Source organism: Galeopterus variegatus, unplaced genomic scaffold (genome assembly GCF_000696425.1).
Source record: "Galeopterus variegatus unplaced genomic scaffold, G_variegatus-3.0.2 Scaffold3125, whole genome shotgun sequence".
In the NCBI taxonomy this organism is placed as follows: Eukaryota; Metazoa; Chordata; class Mammalia; order Dermoptera; family Cynocephalidae; genus Galeopterus; species Galeopterus variegatus.
In genome coordinates this window covers 91989-114185 of record NW_007729236.1, presented here as the reverse complement: position 1 = coordinate 114185, position 22197 = coordinate 91989, and the positions used below count along the sequence as shown (strand labels likewise).

At 44.2% G+C, this 22197-nt stretch overlaps 2 long non-coding RNA genes and 1 pseudogene across 3 annotated transcripts in view; 1 reads left to right on the top strand and 2 right to left on the bottom strand.

Annotated features, from left to right (window-relative positions):
- LOC103599838 overlaps window positions 1-187 on the bottom strand; it is a 6359-nt gene extending 6172 nt beyond the window's left edge. The window contains exon 1 of the long non-coding RNA XR_551326.1: window positions 163-187. This is a non-coding gene — a long non-coding RNA (uncharacterized LOC103599838). The remainder of the gene's footprint in view (window positions 1-162) is intronic.
- The window catches only part of LOC103599840, an 84951-nt pseudogene that overhangs the window by 22871 nt on the left and 39883 nt on the right, over window positions 1-22197 (bottom strand).
- The window catches only part of LOC103599839, a 38393-nt gene continuing 16618 nt past the window's right edge, over window positions 423-22197 (top strand). The window contains exons 1-4 of one of the 2 annotated variants that reach the window (XR_551328.1): window positions 423-573; window positions 5837-5996; window positions 6480-6576; window positions 19548-19626. This is a non-coding gene — a long non-coding RNA (uncharacterized LOC103599839). Of the gene's footprint in view, window positions 574-5836; window positions 5997-6479; window positions 6577-7390; window positions 7654-19547; window positions 19627-22197 lie in introns of those variants that run through there. The other variant, XR_551329.1, reaches the window with a different exon arrangement.

The window sequence follows — 22197 nt, the reverse complement described above, 5'->3', positions numbered from 1 at the left end:
CGGGAGCCCCTTCCCTGGCCCGGCCCAGGCCCGCGCTCACGCCGCACGTCAGGCCCCGCCCGCCCGAGGCCCGCGGCGCTTCTGCCCCCAAGTGCCCGGACACCGTCCAGATCCCCAGGGACCCCGGAGGCCGGCGGGTTCCTCTTCCACCCTCGCACCCACCTTCAGGGGCTGACAATCCACTGGCACGATCTGGGGAGCAGCTCTGAGGCGTCCGCAGCATCCGGGACTTACAGACGAAAGATGGCGGCGTGGGCGGAGCCGCACATGCGCAGAAGAGACCTTTCCCGTAGTCCTGCGCAGGTGTCCTCACTGCAGAGGGAAACTACATTTCCCAGATGGCTGAGCGAGCGGAGCCCCACAAGTACAGAAGGAACTTGGAGCAGCTGTTTAGTACTCCTGTGCTGGTGACGTCACTGGACGGCGACACAGCATTTCCCACAAGCCTCTGCGGTCCATTCTCTAGGGACCTAAGGAGATTTTTCTTTTTCTTTTTTTCTCAGCACGGATTCTTGTTACCTGGAGAACAGGCCCTGATGGATCAAGACTAGTCTCTTTCCAGGTGGTTACGAGGTAGAATTCTGATTCTTTACTAAATCCTGTCATATCAACCTGGGGCATGGTGAGAATAACGGGGAAATTCGAATGTGCGTCAATTACAGCATGGTGTTAAGTAATTTTATTTGTTTTTAGTTGTCATATAGGTATTGCTCTTCTAGAACCCACGTTTATTTTTGCAGATGTATTTTAGAGGATGAAAAAATCATGCATCTATTTTCCTTTAAGTGGTTAAACAAATGGGAAATTAATATGGTAGTTCTCTTCCAAGCCATTAACAAATGTTTGTTCTCATCTAATAAACTAACTTGTGAGTCTTCAATGGATTGTACTACACAGTTGGACAAACCGTTTGTCCCTCTCTCCCAGATAAAGAACTGGTTATTACAATCTATTGACATGACCCTTTTCAATTCTGAATTTTAATTCTACAACCATTCTAGGGCAATGAGCCATGTATTTGCCACCTGTAAGAGACTAATATTCACCAGACTCATAGTAACCCAGCTAACGGGAGACCTTGGTTTCTGTCTCACGTTGTGAACACCCCCTTTTCTCCTGGGTTTCCATATATTCTTACTAGATACAACCTCCTTTGCAGAAAGGGCACCTGATACAGTATGTTTCAGGTTAAAACCACATGTACTTTTGGATTCATATTCTGAGTCTTGTCTGTACACGGCAGTTCTAATTCTTAAAATTGGCAAGACTGGTTATTAAGATTCAGATGGGAATTCCAAAAGGAGGTCACCTCAATCATTCTGATCCTACAGGATCTGGTCCATGTCTGTCCTCTAGCTTCTGGCAGTGTACTGGCGACCTGTGACATCCCTTGGCTTGTAGAATCATCACCCTGATGTTTGCCTTCATCTCATAATGTTTTTCCCGTGTGGTCTGTGCATGAATTCCCCCTGTTTATAAGGAATTCAATCATACTTTATTAAGTAATTGCATCTACAATGGCAGTATTGCAAAATAACATCTCATCCTGTAGTAGTGTGGATTAGGACTTTAACATATAAATTTGGGGGAAGGGAGAACACAATTTGACTCATGAGAGAAACATCACTAACTTCGGCAGAAGCTGTGAATGATATCACCTCCTCACCAAATGGGGTATAGATAAGTCTCCTGTTGGTATGAATGAGACAGCCCATCACATTACTCTAGATTTCACATTAGCTACTTGTATGGGTTTGCTGGGCTGCCACACAAAACACCACAGACTGGGCCGCTTAAACAACAGACATGTGTTTTCTCCCAGTTCTGGAGGCTGGATGTTGAAGATCAAGGTGCTGGCAGGATTGGTTTTCCCTAAGGCTCTGTCCTTGGCTGGCAGATGTTTCCCTTCTCTCTTCCTCTTCACATGGTCAGCCTCTGTGCACAATCATCCCTGGTGTGTCTTTGTATGTCCTAATCCCTTCTTGTTGTAAGGAGAACAGTCAGATTGTATTAGGGCCTAGACCCATTTTAACCTGACCACCTCTTTAAAGACCCTATCTCAAAATGCAGTCACCCTTTGAAGTTCCTGGGGTTAAGACTGCAACATAATTTTTTTGGGTGGTACAAAGTAGCCCATACAGTAGTCAGGGTGGTGTCTGTGTCATTACTAATACTTAGATCATAACTATGTCCCTCCTCTCAGATATGTGCCAGGCACCTCGGGCCAGGCGGGACATATCCTGGACTCAGACACACTTTTCCTGTGACTCTCTCCTGGAGGTGACACTCTTCTCTCAAGCAGATGTCTTGTAGACCCAGATCGCCAAGCCTCCCTACCTCCCACCTGGTGGATGCTGCTCAGTTTCTCACTAGCCAAATGTCTCCTTTTTTTGTACAAACTGTCTGTGTTCTGAGAAGTTCATGATATCTTGGCCTAACAACATCTTACCTTGGGGTGGAGTGTTCCATTGGGCAGGACTGCCTCCTGGGAGGATTGGTGGCCCTGTCCTTCAGAATCTACTCTCCCTGGCTTCCCTGCAACCAAATGCCCTTGACTCAGAGCCATACCCTGTGCCCTGAAAAGGGCCATCTTGGGTTTCATAAATAGGGGCTTCCCCTAACTATCTCTCATCACCTACTTTTGCCACTCCTCACTGGTCACTTCAACCTCCAGGCCTTTCTACACTAGGAAGGTTCTGGTGCCCCAGAAGGATTGGGTCCTGGATATGCAGGGCAATGGTGGCCATTTGGGCAGTGGAGTTTCCACGTACAGTGTGTGTGTGCTCAGGCTGGACTTCAGTAGACAGTGATTACATCAGGCATGGTGGGGTGCAGAAGTCCTGTGTGCCTCTCACCATGAGTTAAACATGCTCTTGGGTCCAAGAACAGAGCCTGTCTAATTGGCTCTTTCTAGAATGGGATTCTGTGCTGTGAGGTCACCTAAAACTCAGTGGACTAAAATGGCCCTTAAGGTCTTTATCTGAATCTGACCTTGTCAGTATCCCCTTCTTCAGCCAGCAGGACCAGCATCTAATCACTCAGTGGAGCCAGATGTCCAGATTTTATCTCCAACATCTCCTTTACCTTCACTGCCCACACCTGTTTAGTCACCAGTTCTGCCCTACAGCCATCTAGCAAGATTTGGTGGAACACAAAATGCAGACTTCAAGGGACAACACCCAGGTCAAGGGTTCTAATCTCCATACTGACCAGCTGCAAACAATAACAACAACAATAACAACAAAACAAAAACAACAACAACAAAAAACCCCCCAAAACCAAAAAACAACGTCAAAGGGACTTACACTCTCTCCTCACTTGTTAGGATTCATTATGTCTTATGTGCCGACTTTCTTGTTCGCTTCACAAACCCCAAAACCAAAAAACAACGTCAAAGGGACTTAAACTCTCTCCTCACTTGTTAGGATTCATTATGTCTTATGTGCCGACTTTCTTGTTCGCTTCACAGTAATGTCTGTTGTTTACCATGCTCTGGGACTGACCAAAGGCGATATCTAAAAGCACATCGGTCACAAACTATTAAGGGGGGAAAGACAGGAAGTGAAGAACAGGGGAGAGAAACAGGGAATAAGGACTCAAACCAGGATGGGTTCTTAGATATAAACACATGACGACCACAAAGCACTTTCCTTCCAGGGAGAGAAAAGCAATAGAAACGTTATCAGTGATCTTGACACCGCTTTTCAGCTCTTCTGCTAATGAGTAAGGAATGACAAAAGAAAGAAAAAAGACACAGGGTCTAATATTTGGAAATCTCTACTGAGTGTGAATTTATTTCCTCAACTTCTCCTTGGGTGTGAATCACCCTCAGATTAAATGCTTCTAAGGGAGTTTATCTTTAAAAGAAGCCTGTGTAGTTTTTACATGAAATACATGAAACAACACAGAAAAATTGGAATGAAAAACGAAATAATAGTGAGTGAGCAAGAGAGCAAGGGAGTGAGAGAGAGAAGCAGGGAAAACATTAATCTAAATTCCCACCTCTAGCAGAACCACTATCAGTTTATTCAGAACAGTCTTTCTTGGCCTACTCTCTACTTTTTTCAGTTCTAAATGCCTACACTTGCTTTTATTTAACACAGTTTGTATTCCTCCCACTGTTTTCATACATATCTTGAAACTGAGGTGTAAAACAATGATCATAATGCTGTGCTTAACATGTAAGACAAGAAACAGGCCACCAACCCAATCTAACACACACCGAAAAGAAAGTGGGCTCTGTCTCCGCAGGCAGGTCCAGAAAGCTTGGTTTAGTTACATATTGTCACTGTATACACTCCAATTGCTGAAAAGCAGCTTGTGTGAAGCTGCCAGCAAAGCCAGCAAAGCCACCACCACATGGCTACAGTGAAATCATGTCTGTCCTGGGCAACTTTGTGAAGTATGCATAAAGCAAATGTACTTCACAAGGCCTGGTTTTCCAAAGCCTGGCAGTTTCAAATATTGACCTTGCAAAAGACAGGAAACTTTCCCCAGGCTATAGTCCCCATTGTAAGATAAAGAATTGTAACACAGCAAAGTTGCTGGCTCAGAGACAGACAGATTACTGACTGATATGTAACAGTACTGGGAAGTTTCTGTAAGAGGAGAATGTTTGCTAAGATCAAGCTTTTGTTAGTGGATCAACTTAATTGCATTATAGAATGTCACCTTGCCTGTCTTACTGAATGGTACCAGCTTCTATTGTTAAACTTGTTAAACTGTACTTACCAAAAGCCCCACATATGTTCTTTTCCTGTAACTTCGTGGTCTGGAGAATAAATGTGGGAAGAGAACCCCAATTCAGGGTTCATTTCCCAAATGGAAGGTGAAAGAAAGTGAGCCAAGATGCCGGGTACCATTCAAGTTTATTAAAGGAAGAAAATCTGGGCTGTGCTCAAAGTAGCAGGCAGCCCAGAGCTGCCCTGAAAAGGGGACAGCACCAGGTGTGGGGGTGGTAGAGCTTATATAGTGCACCAAGGGCTGGCTGATACCATCAAGGAGGGGCATTGTGCTAATGTGGATTGGGGTGGAGGACTGTGTCCTTGTGGAAGCAAAAGGGGTTTCTGTTTAAGTCAGGAGGCTTCTCCTAAAGGGAAAAGGGGAGGAGAGGGGCGGAGGTGGGTGGGGCCATCTTGTACTTGCGCTTGTCTAAAGTGGCGCTCGTTATGTTGCAGATCTATTAGAAGGAATGCCTTGCTCTTAAGGGTTCCAGGAGATTAACCCGTTTTCAGGGCTTCAAACTGCTCAGAAGAGATGGGCTTTGAGTAGTCTTTGGCAGCTCCGTCACCCAGGGAAAAAGGGGTGACAAATCCATGGGAAGCAAAGCAACACAACCTGAAATGGGTGTGGAAGGATAAGAAAAAACACTGATCTGCAAATTTTGAGATCTGGTTCTGGCACTGTCTACATTTCTGATCTTATCTAAGCCAATTTGTAGAACATGGACAGTCGCTATAGTGAACAGCTCTTCCAACTTGGACAAAAAAGTTTCTTCCTTAGCTCTAAAATCCTCCTTTTTTTTTTTCTTTTGCTGGTGGCTGGCCAGGACCCTGGTGTTATAAGGCTGTGCTCTAACCAGCTGAGCTAACCAGCCAGCCTATAAAATATCCTATGATGCTTTAATTTCACTCATCACCAGTCACTGGGGCAAAAAAAAAAGAATATTAACTTGGCAATAGTTAATATTATCTTTAAAGATCGTCTCTGTGTAGCTTCACAGTGGTCGATTAGCTTGAAGTTAATTATCATCATGAAATAATGACGGGACTTCTCCATGTGAGCTGGACATCAGTGTCTCCCTCCTTCACTGTCTCTTAATATCTTCCTTTACCAGACTTCAAGCCAGTCGAATCCTACCTGAGGACCAAAGGTGGTTTTGAGGTGCTCTGTCAGCCTGGAAACCCACCGTAAGGACAGACAGATGGCAGGGCCATTACGTGCTGTGACTCAGCCACACCACCCATGGGAATGGAGTCAGTGTGATCACACTCACTGTAAGTGAAAAGCACCTTCACGTGACTCTGTTTTCATAACGGTTATTCTTGTTGAAAAGCCTTGACTTACTGTTTTCTTCCTTTTTTAAGCCATACGTTAATAACACATAGGATTGTTACTGAAGGGAATGGTTGCTTATCTTATTGAACTTCCCCTAATGAAAAGGCCCTGGGCTGGACCCTCCCTACGGAAATCTTGGTAGACTCACACTGGCAGTTTTGGGACATCTGCTGAAAGTGTACTGTGGGTGTCCCTGTAAAGTTGTACGTGAATCTAACTTTTGCAAATTCAATTATATATGATAATGTATTAGCAGAGCTTGATATTTTAAAGGAGATCTTCAGGGAAAACTCCAACAGCAACCCTTTTGTTAGGAAAATAACTGGTTCCTAATTGTTTTGCTTTTGTAGTTTTAATTTTTAAACATATCAGATTTTCTCAAATCAGGGCATATCCATAAACATCATAAAAACTGATTTCAGAATCACCAAGAAAGGGAAACAAAACAAACAAGAAAACAGAGAAGCAGCATCCACAGCACAGGAAACCAGAGGCCGTCAGCTTCTGCTCTCTTCCCAGGTAGGTTCCTCAGCAGGTACTGAGGAGGGGCCGCAGGGTGGCAGGTGGAAAGGCAGCGTCTTCTGCACTATTTTGATGGGGTTAGAGCTTGGGCATGGTGTGGTAGCAAATAAGAATAACATGTGGATTACTAGAAAATAAATGATTTCCCAAAGTCCTTGAGCAGTTTGAAAATGTTTAACTTTTAACTATGAACACTGAAGGAGAGTTTCTTAAAAGAATGTCTACATTTCATTAAATACACTTAGGATTTTCTTCTCCAGGTGTCTGTGAGTGTTAGCGACAGGCCAGGCTCAGCTGTCCTCTCGCATTAAACAAATGACTCGAAAGTCCAGACGCTGGTGCAAGGATTAGAAGGTTTATTCAGATGACCGGCATCTGGGGGATGATGAAGCTAAAATCATCCCAAGTTCTGATGCCTGTTCTGGGCTATATAAAGGGGACGAGGCAGGAAGATGAGGTGAGGGTCTTTGTTCTAAGAAAAAATGGGGGAAGGGTCTGGGAGCAGCAGGTGGTCTGAGTCAAACGTCAGGGTCCCATGATGGACTGGAAGCTTCAGCGTCACAGTCTGTGGTCAGCTTCGAGTCCTTGATGTTACCTGGAGGTTGGAGTCCTTACCTCCCAGGGAGAGCTCGAGGATAATAACCTCAGTCAGACATCATAGAAATGCCTGACTTGGATTTCTGATTAACGTGGGTGCAGTTTTCCTTTTTAAGTAAGCGGGGACTTTACAACCAGCTCGGCTGTCTGCCTCTCTCTTATCTCTCCTTTTGGTAAGAAAAACAAGAAACCCAGGTTCAGTCCTTCATTGCAGGTGCCCCCCTCTGAAGTACATCAACATAGGAGGCAGTGATTTCATCTCCCGGCCGTCTCTCAATTCTTCTGCTAACCTCAAGGAAGTGATAATTATCAGTTTCCAAGTTAAAGTCTGGCTAAAAATGTTCTGCTTGGTCTTAGTTACCCCAAAGATGGTTGTTTTTTCTGGCTAATGTCCCTTTCATGAGCTTTGATCCTACTCATCTACCCTACCCCCAGTTTTCAGTGCTCACTTGACACCTGGATCTGCATTAAAGCTATTGGGGCACCACCATGTGTTCTGGTTGTTCTGCCCTTTTTAAAAGGGCTTGTGTAGGCCATTTTCCTGTCCTTGCTGCATTAAAGCTATTGGGGCACCACTGTGTGTTCTGGTTGTTCTGCCCTTTTTAAAAGGGCTTGTGTAGGCCATTTTCCTGTCCTTGCTTCCATAAGTAGAACCCACACTATGTAGGTTAAAATCAATCACAGCAAGTTTCAAGTTCTCATGCAATCAAAGGGAGGTTCATGATTGCATCTAGTCTGCACTTACTGGATACTCTTGGCCTAATCATTCCTGAGTCCAATAATCTCTGGCTACTGTGACTAGATACTTCCACCATGATTCTTTCAAACTCTTATTGATTTTTCTGACATTTGGGATGATTGCCTTGGTGAGGACACATAGCAGAAATTAGATTTACAGCTTTACTCTTTGGGCCAAGATTTACCAGCCACTGTTTTTTGATACTGAGAAGTAAAGATTAAAAATGACAGTGTGCAAAATGCATGTACACACAAAAACCTGCACATGGATGTTTACAGCAGCTTTATTCATACTTGCCAAAACTTGGAAACAACCAAGATGACCTTCAGTAGGTTTATGTAAAAATAAACTGTGGTACATTCAGATAATGGAATATAATTCAGTGCTAAAAAGAAATGAACTGTCAAGGCACAAAAGGAGACAAAAGGCCTTAAATGTCTACTACTAAGTGAAAGAAGGCAATCTGAAAAGGATACCTACTGTATGATTCCAACTATAGGAGATTCTGGAAAAGAAAAAATCTATGGAGACATTAAAAACATCAGGGGTTAGCAGGGGATGGGAGAAGGCAGGGATGAATAGGTGGAGCACAGAGGATGTTTAGGGCAGTGACACTATTCTGTAGTGACGCTGTAGTAGTGGATACACATCATTATACACTTGTGAAAACCCACAGAATATACAACACCCCGAGTGAACCCAAATGTAAACTGTGGACTCTGGGTGATGATGACGTGTCAGTGCAGGGTCACTGAAAATAACAAATGTACCACTCTGGTGGGTGACATTGATAGTGGGGGAGACCCTAGAGATGGATAGATAGGAACTCTCTATACTCTGTTCAATTTTGCTGGGAACCTATAAAGACTCTATAAAATGGAGTCTCTTACTTAAAAAATTATAGCCTGAATCCTCACGGTTAATTTAGCTCTCTTTCACAGTCAAACTTTTACAGATAACCGATTTAAGTCATTTCCTCTCAAATTTTGAGGGCATTCTTCAAATGTAAGATAAAAGCACAAACAGCACACTTTTTTCGTCTAAACACTACGTAATATGCTATTTTAAAATGATCTTTGAACTAACAATCAGTCTGACCAAAGACATCTGCAGCACACAGTACAGAGATGTGGCTCTTACATACGAGTTTAAGTGTCTCCCCGAGGCTGCTCTCTGCTCCGTCTCATGACAGCCTCTTCCAAATGCCACCTCTGCCATGCCAGTCTCATCATACACACCTGGATGCGGCTTTATTCTTGTTTCTCCTTCAGTTTGAAAACCAGAGGGTGGTGGAGTCTTTGGACACACACTCAACTAAGCTGACAAGCCCAGCTGGTGTGCAGGACCATGGTGAGGCCAGGAGAGTCCTGCTGGTGCTGGCGACCTATTTATACTGCTTGGCCATGGGAGCAGAGCTGATGACTCTTCTGGAGAATTATCCAAAGGAAATGTCGATCTTAGGATCAGCAAGTGTTTTGTAAACAGCGCTAGGCGTGAGCACACGCAGCACTTGGTGGCTGGTATGGCCAGGCAGCACCGAGCTGACTGATGGCCGAGGCCAGAGCACACATCAGCAGGAAGATTGGGAGGGAAGACAGGAATCGCAGTTCCAGGTGTGCCCCCTTGCCCTAGTGACAGCAGGTGGCCGGGGAGGAAGTGGGAGCAGGGATTGGCAGCAGAACCAATGCTAAGGAGGCCAACATGGGCGATTTGCAGCCCAGACGGCCCAAAGCCCTGCTCTGCTCCCAGGCTGCAGTCTGAGTGTCTTTGCTCGTGGCTGGCTGCTCGCAATCTGCTGTTTGTCATAAAGGAAAGAAGAGGAGGATTAGAGAGAATGTGTCATGGCTGCAGAGAAAAACTGAATGTTCCTGTCCTTAAGTGACAGCTTAGCAGCATCTCCTCCTTCAAATGCAGCAGAGAGCAGGATACAGGCTACGATCTGTTTCAGCTGCAACATCAGAAAACCCCCAGTCGCAGCCACTCGTAGTCACCGAGCTCATGCCACTAGCCAAGCGCTGTTCTGGACATGTGGGACCTATCGGTGAACAACAGCCGGGCAAACAACATCCTTGCTCTTGTGCAGCTTACGTTCTGCTGGGAGGGGGGACCGTACATAATAATAACAGAAAGGAGGGGAGCGGCTTGTTGGAAAGGGGTAAACGTTGTGGAAACACGGAGATCAGGGTCAGCAGCGACCAGGGCTGAGGAGCCAGCAGGTGCAGGTGCAGGTGTCCTGCCCGACGCTTTCTCTAAGCTTCTCTGCTGGAGCGAAACACGGTTCACGCAAATGACAGGAAACAAGTCATGTGTGCTCCCCATCTTACTGGTCCTCTCACTGTAATTTCTTGTAAAATTCACCTTTGCTTTTTGATGGTGGCTCTCAAGGTTTAAAAGCTAAGAACGTGCAATTTAAAGCGGACCCTGCTGCCAAATGCCTTGTTCAGTAACGCAGCGGCGGCTGCACTGACACGTACTGGCCGCTAGAGGGCGCGGTTCTCACAAGTCGGGGGCTACGCTTTTCAACCCCCCACCGACCTGCTAAAAAGGGGCAAATGCAGCCTGAATGTCACAGTGTCTCATAACGCATGCGGGGAGAATTTCATTGAATTTCTGAAACCAAAATTCAGAAACGTATTTTTAAATACAATGGGTTTTAAACTTCAACTGTCATACTATCTATTACCAAAATTTTTTATCACCCCAAAGAGAAACTCTGCATTGTAACCATATTAATAAATAAAACACACTTAGTAACTACAAAGTAGCCAGCACTATATGGATATTGTCTCATTTAAACATCCCAGGAACCCCATGAGTTAGTGTAGAGCTAGGACTGGGTCTGCAGCTCACAGACCCCTCGGGCACATTGTCCAGAGTGGGTCCCAAACGCTTCACAAGCAGGTCTACAAGCTGGGTAAGATGAAAAGGTCCTTGGAGCCGTGAGTGAAGAAACAATAAGCTTTATTTTTAGACATGAGCTCTGCCCACCAGGAGTTCAGAGCCACTGCCTCACATACTCTGAAGAACACACAGTAGCAACAAGGTAAAAATACATGGGCACGTATGTGCACTAACTCCACCCCAGCACAACTTGTTTACAAAGAATGTGCTGCACCACCCCCAACCGGACCTGAGGGGACAGGGCCTGACTAAACTACTCTATTTTCCCCACAGTTGGGTATTTTCATTTTCATGTTGATAAAGAAGTTGAGGATAAGGGAAATTTATCAAATTACTCTAAATCTAATAAGGAGCAGAATCCCAATTCAAACTCAGATATAACACAACCGTATAAGCAAGTGAGATTTAGGGGCCAATAGACTAATAGAGGAGTCTGGTCATGGATGTATATTATGTTTTCTGTTATATTTCATCTTTATACAGCAACATGTCAATATGTAAAAACTCTGATTTCATGAACTTTGATCAGGATGAGATTACTAAGATTCTTGGCTCTTAAAATGTTTTCATTAACAGATTCTTTTAATACGAGCCCTGGGGAGAACTAGGGTTGCACTAGATTTGCTCTTGAAGAGACAGGAATCAAATGCTGCTAATAAAGAGTTTCAAAAAGGGGAACAAAAGTTTTGTTTTTTTAAAAAAATTAGAATGGAAGCCAATGAGAACATTACATTTGATTAACAGAAACATGGTCTGTTGCTGTTTGATTTTGTTTTTGTTTTTCAGCTTGCTTGTGCTGGGATCTGAACCCTTGACCTTGTTATTGTAATACCGTGCTCTAACCAACTGAGCTAACTGGCCAGCACGTGTTTAATAAATATACTTTTAACTGGAAGATATATATTCACATGGTCGTTTCACGAGTCCCTGATTCTTCAGTTATCTTCTAAAACTCTCAGATTCCCCAGTAAACTCTCAGAACAATATCCTCTCACTCCTCGGCTCAAAACTCTCAGTGGATTCCCATCTTCACTTTCCACAGAAGAAGCCAACTTGCACAGAACAGCGTTCAATTTGGTCCAGTGTGTTTTCCCTGATGCCCCCTGTGGCCTTTTCTCTCGGTGGCCTTTCGTCTGTTCCTAGACAAGCTTTCAGTTACCAACTTGTCACCAATAACTCGTCAATAATTCCTAACCCCAGGCCAGATTTCCACTCTGAGCTCCAGACCTGCGTACCCACTGTCTGATGGTGGCAGACACGTCCCTACCCTGCTCCTCATCCAGGGTCGCCAAGTGCATACACTGGGACTGTGTGATTTCCTATTCCACAGGGCCCTGGCTTTCTCCAAGCCCAGGCTACCACCAAACCCAAATCTGCGTGGTCTCTGGCCTGAGTTATTCCAACCGTCCTCTGAGAAACCGGTTCTCAGGGATTTCCCCAGCTGACCCCTGGGTTCCATGCTGTGCAGGCTGCCAGGCATCCTTCCGTAATGTCGTTCTGATGGAACCATCCCTCCCACCTGCCTTGTGCTTGAATCTCATCAGCGGATCCCCATGGCTCTGACACGAACACTGCAAACTCTAAGAGGGCCGGCCCCACACAGACTGAACCCCTCCTTGCCCTGTTCTGCAGGCTGGTCAGCCCCGCACCCTCCTGCGCCACCGACCTGGCTCAGCGCCATGCCAGCTGTGCCCCTGCACTTGCACAAGCTCATTTTCTCTGAACACCTTTCTTTGGCTGCTGTGATCAAACATGATTTATTGATTAGTCATCGGTAAATAGCTTTCCTCGTTTGGTTAGCAAGTGAGCCACTTAGAAACGTGCTCACCCTCGTTTCCAATTTTCATTTTTATGAAGAAATTCAGCTGTGTGGAGATAGTCTTGCTTACCTTTTCCCCTTTTCCTGACCGTTGCTTTCCTGCGGGCCAAGGATGTTGGGATGACTGCAAACTCTGGGAACACACATGCGTATTGTGTTTTTTAGCAGAGCTACCATGTGATAAAATAAGTAAAATGCCACAGTGTAGAGAAAAGGGTGGCACGTGAGTCACTGTGGTACTATAGCCACCTTGCTGCAGTTGGTAGTGTGCCAGTGGCAGGGGCTCAGATACTTGGGTCTCAGACAGCTCTGCCCCTGAGCCACTGGAGCAGCCAGAAGATACTAAATGGATAAGCTCAACTCTGCTGCCCTGAAACGTTATTCACAAATGTTGAAATGTGAGAATCACCCAGTGTTACAAAATTCTATCATTCTTCAGATTTTTCTCAACCATTTACAAAAGTAAAAGCCATTTACCAAAACAGGGTTTGGGTTAGGGTTTGGGTTAGGATTAGGGTTTGGGCCCAAGGGTTAGGGGTTAAGGATAAGGTTAGGGTTAGCTTTCAGAATTCCTTGAAGCTGCATGCAAATTCTACACGGTGGTGCTTGTGTTCATAAAGTTAACCTTTGTTCTAAACAGGCAAACTTCGGTGTGTGTTTTTCACAGAGATATTCAACAGCGTTTGCTGACCTGGATGAATGACTGTTCCAAAGGGCTTTTCCCTCAGCGGTTGCAAAGCCGACTCCTGTGAGCTGGGTGCGAGCTCCACACGCCAGTGCTTTGCTTCACTGAGTTATGCCTGATCCTTCCCTCCCTTTCCCGTCCCTTCTTCTCTCCCTTATCAATGAGGACATGTGGCATTTCTCTTTCTGTACCTGGCTCGTTTCATTGACATAATTTTCTCTAAGTTCATCCATGTTGCTGCGAATGACAGAATTGCATTCCTTTTTACGGCAGAGCAGTGTTCCACTGTGTACAATTCTACATTTTCTCTATACAGTTGTCCGTTGATGGACATTTAGGTTGGTTCCAACACTTAGCCATTGTAAATACAGCTGTGAGAAACATGGGAGTGTCGGTGTCCCTTTGACATGATTTCGGTCACTTTGGGTTTATCCCCAGCCATGGGATTGCTGGATCATGTGACAGTTCTACCTGCAGTTGTCTGAGGAACCTCCATACTGTTTTCCATAATGGCTGTTCTAATTTACCCACCAACATAGTAGGAGGGTTGGCTACCCTTTCTCCACATCCTTGCCAGCGTTCTTTATTTTGTCTTTTGATACTGGCTAGTCTACTGGGGAAAGATGGTGTCTCAGTGTGGTTTGGGTTTGCATTTCCCTGATTCTTAGTGATTTTGAGCACTTTTTCTTATGTCTGCTGGCCATTTGCATATCTTCCTTTGAGAGCACCTATTCAGCTCCTTTGCCCATTTTTTAAAAAATTGGGTTACTTGTTTTTTTAGTGTTAAGTTGTTTGAGTTCCTTGTACGTTCTGGATATTAGTCCTTTGTCAGGTGCATAGTTTGTGAACATTTTCTCCCATTCTGTGTGTTGTCTTTCTGCTCTGTTAATTGTTTCTTTTGCTGCACAGAAGCTTTTTAGTTTGGTTTAATCCCATTTGTTTAGTTTTTCTTTTGTTACCTGTGCTTTTGTTTTCGGAGTCTTGTTCATAAAGTATTTGCCCAGTCCTACTTCCTGAAGTGTTTCCCTTAAGTTTTCTATTAGTAGTTTTATAGTTTTAGGTCTTATATATAAGACTTTAATGCATTTTGACTTGATATTTAGTGAGAGGTACAAGTCTAGTTTCGTTCTTCTACCTGTGGACGCCCAGTTTTCTCAGCACCGCTTGTTGAAGAAGCTGTGCCTTCCCCAGGGTATATTCTCGTTGCCTTTGTCAAAGATCAGTTGGCTATAAGTATGCAGGTGGTGGATTTCTGGGTTATCTATTCTGTTCCATTGGTCTGAGTGTCTTATTTTTAATGCCAATACCAGATTATTTTTTCTATTTCTGTGAAGAATGTCATTGGTATTTAGATGCAGATTCTGTTGAATCTGTAGATTGCTTTGGGTAGAATGGACATTTTTCACAATGTTGGTTCTTCCAAGAGCATGAAATGTCTTTCCATCTTTCTGTGTCCTCTTCATTTCTTTCAGCAATGATTTGTAGATCTCATTGGAGAGATCTTTCACCTCCTTGGTTAAATTGATACTTAGGTTTGTCTTTTTCTTTTCTTTTCTTTTTCTTTTTTTGTGACTATTGTAAAGGAGCTTCCTTTCTTGATTTATTTTTCTTTTGGTTCATTGTTGGAGTTTTAAAAAGTTCCTGATTTTTGCATGTTGACTTAGATGAGATGCCCACCCTCACCACTCTTACTTACCATAGTATTGTGAGTACTAGCCAGAGCAATCAGGCAAGAGAAAGAAAGAAAGGGCATCCAGATTGGAAAAGACGAAGTCAGATTATCCCTGTTTACAGATGACATGATGCTTTACATAGAAAAACCTAAAAACTCTGCCAAGAAACTCTTAGAGCTGATAAGCTATTTCAGTAAAGGTGCAGGATACAAAATCAACATACAAAATCTAACTATGGGTTCCCTATTTCACGCCCTTTTAGCGCCCCTGTAAATGCTGGGTAGAAGTTTCAGAGACCGATGCCAGCCCTGCCAGTGCAGGTATAGAATCGCAAGTCTTTCCTGAGAAGGACACAACAGTATTTAACTAGAATAAATTTTAAGGAACCGTTTATTAAGCTGGGGACAAATGACAATTAGAAGATCAAATCGCAGTACACAGAAACATTAATTTTCTTAAGAAAAACCTAAGCAAGAAAAAAGATAAAAATAACAGTAGAAAATTGTGAATGGAGAATATAAGTGGAAGAAATATAATTGATGCTGATGCTATTGTAGGTCGAGTGACCCCGAACCCCATGTGCATCTCCGTGAATGGAGAATATAAGTGGAGGAAATATAATTGATGCTGATGCTATTGTAGGTCGAGTGACCCCGAACCCCATGTGCATCTCCTGATCTCCAGACCTTGTGAGCACGCTGTGGTACCTACCAGGGTGGAGTCAGGGATGAAGCTGGAATTAAGGTTCTGGCCAGCTGACCTCGACATTGGAGATAATAACTGATTAACCTGGGGGTGGAGCAGGAGAGAAAGTCACCGAGGTGTGGTATGGGAAGGACTGGACCTGGCTGTCATCGCTGCCGTTAGAGTTGGATGGTGACCAGGAGCCAAGGACTGCGGGCAATTCTAGACGCTGGAAGGCGAGGAAAAGGATTCTCTCCCAGAGCTCCCGAGGGGGACGCAGCCCAGGGGCTCCCTGAAGTTTAGCCCAGAGACCCACCCTTCAGACCCCTGGGCCCCTGGGACTGTGAGACAACAGGGTTATGTCGTCTGAGCCTCTGAGTTCGTGGTCATTTGTTAGAGCAGCCACAGGAAGCTCATAGTCACGGCGACAGGTGGGGAAAGATGCGCCCGACGTGCCACGAGAGACGTGGAAACCGACACAGACGATTTTTTTTTTTTTTTTTTTGCGTTGTGGGTTACTATCAATTAAATAATGATAATAAATTAATAGTATCCTTGAGCCAGTCAGTGGGGGAAAGTGACAATGTGCGTCTTTATCAGCGAAAGCAACACCTGGCTCGGTCATTCCAGAGGGCAGCTCGGGAAACACACCTTTAAAGCAGCGTCACGAACGTGCAATTGGAGCAGAAAGGAGAGAAGAAGAAGAAGCGAGCGGGCGACGGTTCCAGGCGTGAAAACCCATGACCGTGCGCGCCTCTGGTGACCGTCACCCCAGAACCAGGAGGGACGTTCTCCTCGTACGTCGCCCTCACGAGTGTCCTCAGCGCCAGGATTGGGACAGGCGGCGTCCCCCGTGGGTGGCGCGGGGCGGACACAAGCGGACGCGTCGCCGGCTCCTGCTGCTGTGGATTTCGGGGGAGAAGTGACAGCCCCGGCTCGACAGGGGGCCCCGCGGGCCGACTCGTCCGAGGCGAGCTGCAGCCTTGGCAAGATAAGAGACAAGAGCGCTTTCCTGCTGTGACATCGTCTTTGCCTCCAGTAAAGGAAGCAGAGGTGGACACAGAGCAGTGACACCTACTCACTGAGTCTGTCCTTCTGTGCAAGTCAGTGAACGCCCAGGTTAGCTCAGCTGCAGGCAGAAATCGCCCCTGAAAACGACAGAACTCAGAAGGCAGAAACGGGACTTTATTAGGAACATTTGCTGTAGAAGAACAGTGTGATGTTGCTTTTGCAGCAACGATACCATCTGTATGTCCTTATCTGAAAACGGTTCTGGTGAAAGAGTAAACCCACCAAAACTCTCTGATGTGCGTATCAGAGGGTTTTTGTGCTGATTTAGTTACCTGAAACTTTTTTCCAAGCAAATTCCCTGAACTTGAAAGAGTGACGGGCCATGTGCTCGTCCCTTGGGCTGTGTCGTTCACTGGAGTCTGGAGCACGTCAGGAGCCTGTTAAATGAAAACATTTGAAATGCAGTTAACATAGGGTTTACACATGCAAACAGCCAACAAGCAAATGACAAATAATTACAGATGACTGCCTAGAAGTCCCTGCAGACAGAGCCTGAGAGACAAAGGTTACTTCACTAACAATGCACTCGGATATTCTTTTGAAAGAGCCCTGAGAAGATGAGTCTATATGGCTTCCCATCTTTCCCTTTTTCTGTGAAGGAAATCAAGTGAACAGAGTCCCCAGACCGGAGCCCTGGCAGGAGGGCAGAAGCTGATCATTGGTGTCCCAATCTCAGGGCCTCCCCTCCAGGCATCTGCAAACCCGGAGCCCTCAGGTTGTCTTCTAAACAAAACGAAATTCCTCCACATATTAGAAAATGACTGAGGACAGCCCAGTTTTAGTTCTGTCAAGCAATTAATTATTGAAAAACAACAAACATCATGTTTCCATTTTAACAACAAAAAAGTAGTACTGATAATCTCAAAAAAAAAAAAAAAAAAAAAAGGAAAAAGAAAACCGCCCTTTTTGGGAGGTTTAACTTTTTTTTTTTTTTTAATTTTCCTTTTTGTCTTTTTTACTGACCAGTAACAGGATCGCAACCCTCGGTGTCGCGCCTGCACTGGGGCCCGGCAACAGGATCGCAACCCTCCTAGCCGCGCCCGCACCGCGCTCAGCCAGTGAGCAAGAACCAGTCTCCACATGGGATCTGAACCCTCGGCGGGAGCGCCGACGCACTCCCAAGCGGCACACTCTCCAGTGCGCCGCCGGGCCGGCCCGATGATTGAACTTTTTGAGACACTTGTGTCATCCCGTGTGTCACTCTGGCCTCAGCAGATAAAATGCATTTTCAGCAGCAGCCATCTGCACAGTGTGCCTGGAACACCTGTTGTGAAGGCTCCGACCAGACCTGTCCATTCATAGCCGCACCCGCACCGCGCTCAGCCAGTGAGCAAGAACCAGTCTCCACATGGGATCTGAACCCTCGGCAGGAGCGCCGACGCACTCCCAAGCGGCACACTCTCCAGTGCGCCGCCGGGCCGGCCCGATGATTGAACTTTTTGAGACACTTGTGTCATCCCGTGTGTCACTCTGGCCTCAGCAGATAAAATGCATTTTCAGCAGCAGCCATCTGCACAGTGTGCCTGGAACACCTGTTGTGAAGGCTCCGACCAGACCTGTCCATTCATGTAAAAATCTCTTCCTTCTACCCCCCTTCAGGCTTCACATAAAAGCCCCAGGATTTAGTCTTCAGCAGATGCTGATGTTGTGCAATGAAAGCCACTTACACAAAACAGAGTGAACTGTCTGACTCTAGAAAAGTAGCTGCAGAGAAGAAATGCTTGACATGATACACGGTCCCACGTGCTGAGTATTTAAAATGTATCTTGGAGACATTTTTAAGTGCTTATTTTTAGTGTTTTAAAACATATGTATTGCCATAGTAATACGTGTATATAATTATTATATTTACCCATATACACACATATCTACGTAGATGTGCATATTGGGTGGCATATGCCCAAAGGTTTTTACTCCTGGGGCATAGTGTCAAGACTTTGGCTACCACTGTCCTAGATTGTTGGGTAGAGGGGGTGTTTTGCTTTTTTAAAAAGATAAATATATTGATCCAAATGTGACTCTATTTGGAGAGAGTTTTACGTGGGATAGACTGAGTAGTACAGCAACCCTTCCAACGTAAAATCAGCCAGGAAATAAACCTAAAATTTCACCTGACTACTTCGCCTGTCCCCTTCCTCACAATGTGTTCACAGTGGAAACCATGGATCACACTATGTACCATGAAATCTAAAACCTGGTCCATGAAACCTAAAACTTGTTCCTTAATAACTGCTTTTTTGGAATACAGCTGTTTTATTGGAATCTGTATACTCAGGAAATGGACTAGAATGGGGCAAGGAAGGCTCCCAAGGCACAAAATTAAGAAGGTATTTACTTTCAGGATCCTGCACTTGAATGACCCTGGAAATGACTGCTGCTTTCCATGTTGTGCCCGGGCATTTGCACCTCACTCCACCTCAAACCCTGCTTTTGCAGATTGTCTCTGGCTACATGTACTCTGAAACTACAGAACAGAGTAATTTTCACAATGACTCTATGGCCTGTAAATCATAGAATATTTACTAGGTGACAATTTACAAAATTTTTTCGCCCACCTCTGATTTAGGAAGATTCTTATTTGAGTCGAAACGAGTCACAAATTTTGAAGATCTGAATAAAAGATGGCCTGTTGTTAGTGATTCCTTTATTTTCTACATAAGATAATACCTACTAAAAGAAGACTGACCATGGAGATAAACCTAGTAACATGAGCTTCCTCAGCAGGGGGATTCTGAGCAGAGTACAGTGGGTGACACTCCAATCCGCCCCGTGTTCCACCCTCTCCTTCTTTCCTTCCAGGACTGAGAGCTGCAGGCTCAGAAGCCAGACCACCTGGGCTCAATCCTGACACTGGCACTTTAGAAGAACATGCACTGAGGTAAGGCGATTCACCTTTCTGACACTCAGTGTCTCCATTTATAAAAGCAGGCAGGGAGGGAACACAGTAGCGCCTCCCTGAAAGGATGTGGGTTTAGAGTAAACAAGGTAACTCATGGAAAGAATTTAGAGCACTGAGTGGCACATGGTGAGACAGTAGGTTGTCAGTAAGTACAGATGCTACTTGAATTACAATTATGTCCAGACAAACCCACTGTAAGTTGAAGAAATCATAAGTCAAAAATGCATTTAATACACTCAGCCTGCCAAACATCATAGCTCAGCTCAGCCTCCCTTGACTGTGCTCACAGCACTTACATTATCCCACAGTTGGCAAAATCATTGAACGCAATGCCTAATTTATAATAAAGTATTGAATATCTCATGTAATTCATTACTGTTGTGAAAGTGAAAACAGAATGGTTGTATGGCTACTTCAAGTAAGGTTTCTGCTGAATGTTTATAGGTTTAGCACCATGGTGAATTCAAAACATCTTCAGCTGAACCGTTGTGAATCAGGATTGTCTGAATTAGTACTTAGCATTCTTATCTGAGGCTGTGAGAGTGAAGTCAGTGTCAGTAAAAACTAGAGCAACAATTTTTACTAAATTTTGAAATACTTTGGGGAACTATGTGATTATATTATGCCTGCCCTTTTTATACTGTGTGATAAAAACAATAAAGTCACTGTTGCTTGTTTGCTATAGTCATTCCTCTTTGGCACCACATGGACTCAGAGCTAAGGATTCCAAAAGTATTTTGGGTTTTTTTGTGGAGAAAGCTGAGGCCCAACAGTGGTCAGGATGGGGTGACAAGCCAACTAAGTCTGAATTAATTCAGTTTGTCACGTGTCATTCCTAACAAAGATGATGAGGGCCAGTGGAATTCTGGTTACAAACATTTTTACATAGATCTCTTGAGTTTGATAGTGAAAGGTATTGAGAGATTCATGGATATAATGCTACAAGAATTTAGATAAGGGAAAGATTATTTCCATCTGAGTATTAGGACATCAGGAAAGAAAGAATGAGTAGATCATTTAATCAGGTCTTAGAAGGATGCACAGCTCACATACCAAACTGACCTCAACATTTAAAGGAAACAATAGAAAGCTTGCAAATTCCATGAGGGACAGAATTTAGGACATTGTAGAGGATTCATAAAGCAAATGTACCTCATAGGGCCTGGTTTTCCAAAGCCTTGCAGTTTCAAATATTTATCTTGTGGAGGACAGAAAATTTTCCTCATTCTATAAAGCCTCTGGTGTAAGATAAAGATTTGTAATGAAGTAAGGCTGCTGGTTCAAAGACAGACAAGTTACTGATTGATATGTAAAGATACTAAGAAATTGCTGTAGGAAGGGAATGTTTGCTAAGGGAATGTTTGCTAAGACCAAGCTTTTGTTGGTGGATCACTTAATTGCCTTACTGGAATGTCATCTGACTTGTTTCATTGAGAGTTACCAGCTATATTGTTAAACTAACCCCACCTATGTCTCTTCCTGTGACTTCCTGGTCCGAAGAATAAATGCAGGAAGAAAACCCCAATTTGGGGTTAATTTCCTAAGTGAAAGGTATGTCTCTTGCTTGAGGGTTTCAGGGAAGTTAACCACTTCAGGGCTTCTCACTGCTCAGAAGAGATGGGCTTTGAGTAACCTTTGTGGCTCCATCACCCAGGGGAAGTGGGGTGACAAATCCGTGGGGGGCAAAGCAATAGGACATCAAAGGGGTCTAGAGGAGTAGAGTGTTTAACATGGAGTTGCTAACGACCAATACCTTCTTCCTTTATACCACATGACAAAAGAAATGAATCCATAAATGTCCTATTCCATGTCCTGGCTATTTCTGCTGGCTCTGAATGATGTTCAAATAATACCATCTGCTCAACAGATTCTGCCTTTATCCTCACTACTTTATACAGTTTTGTTAATCTCTTATGCACATTTCATTATTCATAGTACTAAAGGGTCAAGCATATGTGCTGCTCTTAGAGTCTAATTACATTTGAATACTTTTGTTGGAATTTTTCCACTTCTTGTTACGATTAACTGGTGTTTGTTTGAAACAGAATTTACAGAGATGTTTCTAGTTTATTTTATTTATTTATTTAAAAAAAATTTTATTATTATTATTTTTTTTAATTTTATTTTGTCGATTTACAATGTGGTTGATTATTGTAGCCCATTACCGAAACCTCCCTCCCTCCTCTCTCTCCTCCCTCCTACCCAACAATGTCCTTTCTGTTTGCTTGTCATATCAACTTCAAGGAATTGTAGTTGTTATGTCTTCTTCCCCCCCCCCGTTTTTTTTTTTTGTGTGTGTGTGTGTGTGTGTGCCCCCCCCCATTTATTTACTTTTAGCTCCCACCAATAAGTGAGAACATGTGGTATTTCTCTTTCTGTGCCTGACTTGTTTCACTTAATATAATTCTCTCAAGGTCCATCCATGTTGTTGCAAACAGCAGTATTTCATTCGTTCTATAGCTGAGTAGTATTCCATTGTGTAGATAAACCACATTTTCCACATCCACTCATTTGATGATGGACATTTGGGCTGGTTCCAACCGCGAAAGA